The sequence below is a fragment of the Styela clava genome, unplaced genomic scaffold (genome assembly GCF_964204865.1).
Source record: "Styela clava unplaced genomic scaffold, kaStyClav1.hap1.2 HAP1_SCAFFOLD_35, whole genome shotgun sequence".
NCBI classification, from domain to species: domain Eukaryota; kingdom Metazoa; phylum Chordata; class Ascidiacea; order Stolidobranchia; family Styelidae; genus Styela; species Styela clava.
Genome location: NW_027556639.1, coordinates 120,001 through 122,500, shown reverse-complemented (window position 1 = coordinate 122,500; position 2,500 = coordinate 120,001). Strand labels below are relative to the sequence as shown.

The 2,500-nt window shown below is 54.9% G+C and overlaps 1 non-coding gene across 1 annotated transcript in view; it reads left to right on the top strand.

Annotated features, from left to right (window-relative positions):
- The first annotated feature begins 1,647 nt into the window (after positions 1 to 1,647).
- LOC144419330 (small subunit ribosomal RNA) overlaps positions 1,648 to 2,500 on the top strand; it is a 1,810-nt gene continuing 957 nt past the window's right edge. Inside the window, exon 1 of the ribosomal RNA XR_013473998.1 lies at positions 1,648 to 2,500. This exon is cut by the window's right edge and continues 957 nt beyond it. This is a non-coding gene — a ribosomal RNA (small subunit ribosomal RNA).

The window sequence follows — 2,500 nt, the reverse complement described above, 5'->3', positions numbered from 1 at the left end:
TTCGAATGAGCCATGAAAGAGCGGTGCGGGGCCGGTCGGAGCGCACCCTTTTCTCGGTGGCTGGCGGGCGAGAGAGTGCTGCGTCGCCGGCATCGGCGTCGAAAGAAGCCGAGCCGAAAAAAGTTAATGTACAAACGTGCAAGCATACTAACCTAACCCTAGGTAAGGCATGTCAGAGCGAAAGACAGTAATTTCGAATGAGCCAAGAAAGAGCGGTGCGGGGCCGGTCGGAGCGCACCCTTTTCTCGGTGGCTGGCGGGCGAGAGAGTGCTGCGTCGCCGGCATCGGCGTCGAAAGAAGCCGAGCCGAAAAAAGTTAATGTACAAACGTGCAAGCATACTAACCTAACCCTAGGTAAGGCATGTCAGAGCGAAAGACAGTAAACTCGAATGAGCCATGAAAGAGCGGTGCGGGGCCGGTCGGAGCGCACCCTTTTCTCGGTGGCTGGCGGGCGAGAGAGTGCTGCGTCGCCGGCATCGGCGTCGAAAGAAGCCGAGCCAAAAAAAGTTAAAGTACAAACGTGCAAGCATACTAACCTAACCCTAGGTAAGGCATGTCAGAGCGAAAGACAGTAATTTCGAATGAGCCATGAAAGAGCGGTGCGGGGCCGGTCGGAGCGCACCCTTTTCTCGGTGGCTGGCGGGCGAGAGAGTGCTGCGTCGCCGGCATCGGCGTCGAAAGAAGCCGAGCCGAAAAAAGTTAAAGTACAAACGTGCAAGCATACTAACCTAACCCTAGGTAAGGCATGTCAGAGCGAAAGACAGTAATTTCGAATGAGCCAAGAAAGAGCGGTGCGGGGCCGGTCGGAGCGCACCCTTTTCTAGGTGGCTGGCGGGCGAGAGAGTGCTGCGTCGCCGGCATCGGCGTCGAAAGAAGCCGAGCCAAAAAAAGTTAAAGTACAAACGTGCAAGCATACTAACCTAACCCTAGGTAAGGCATGTCAGAGCGAAAGACAGTAATTTCGAATGAGCCATGAAAGAGCGGTGCGGGGCCGGTCGGAGCGCACCCTTTTCTCGGTGGCTGGCGGGCGAGAGAGTGCTGCGTCGCCGGCATCGGCGTCGAAAGAAGCCGAGCCGAAAAAAGTTAAAGTACAAACGTGCAAGCATACTAACCTAACCCTAGGTAAGGCATGTCAGAGCGAAAGACAGTAATTTCGAATGAGCCAAGAAAGAGCGGTGCGGGGCCGGTCGGAGCGCACCCTTTTCTCGGTGGCTGGCGGGCGAGAGAGTGCTGCGTCGCCGGCATCGGCGTCGAAAGAAGCCGAGCCGAAAAAAGTTAAAGTACAAACGCGATGCTAATGAGCGAGCCGTTGTCTCGACTAATATGTAGGGGGCGTTCGATCGAGCGTCTGGCTTGAGCGCTTGTCGGCCTAGCAGAACGGTCGCATTGTTATGCCCGGGTTTTAGGCACCGCTGCAGGCGGCCGGCAGAGCTCTTGTTTGTGCGAAACTGAATGGATCGAGCCCGAGAGAGGGCGAGCAAAGAAAAAACGCAAATCGCTCCGCCTGGCACTGCCGGCGAGAGCGTGGACGTCGCGGCCAGCGACTGTCGAAGCCGAGTACGGCCGCAGGCGATCGCCTCGGTCTTAAACGAATGCGACGAGCACGCGCCGGGCGGCCCAGCAAGGGCCGAGCGCAGCTGTCGCAGCTATCTGGTTGATCCTGCCAGTAGTGATATGCTTGTCTCAAAGATTAAGCCATGCAGGTGCAAGTACGAGTTCTCGTAAAGCGAAACTGCGAATGGCTCATTAAATCAGTCTTGGTTTATTTGGTCTCGTAAGCGAAGTGGATAACTGTGGTAATTCTAGAGCTAATACATGCATTAAGCGCCGACTTCGGGAGGCGCGCTTTTATCAGATCAAAACCGACCGGGTTCGTCCTGTGACGTTTGATGACTCTGGATAACCACGCGGATCGTACGGTCTCTGCACCGACGACGTATCATTCAAGTGTCTGCCCTATCAACTGTCGAAGGTACGCTACGTGCCTACCTTTGTGATAACGGGTAACGGGGAATCAGGGTTCGATTCCGGAGAGGGAGCCTGAGAAACGGCTACCACATCCAAGGAAGGCAGCAGGCGCGCAAATTACCCATTCCCGACACGGGGAGGTAGTGACGAAAAATAACAATACAGGACTCTAACGAGGCCCTGTAATTGGAATGAGTACATCCTAAAACTCTTAACGAGTATCCATTGGAGGGCAAGTCTGGTGCCAGCAGCCGCGGTAATTCCAGCTCCAACAGTGTATGCTAAAGTTGTTGCGGTTGAAAAGCTCGTAGTTGGATTTTGGGCGAGCGCCGCCGGTCCGTCGCAAGGCGTGTCACTGGTTGCGTTCGCCTCACCTTCGGTTCTCCGTCGGTGCTCTTGACTGAGTGTCGGCGGTGGCCGATAAGTTTACTTTGAAAAAATTAGAGTGTTCAAAGCAGGCTGTTCGCCTGCATAGTGTTGCATGGAATAATGGAATAGGACCTCGGTTCTATTTTGTTGGTTTTCGGAGCAC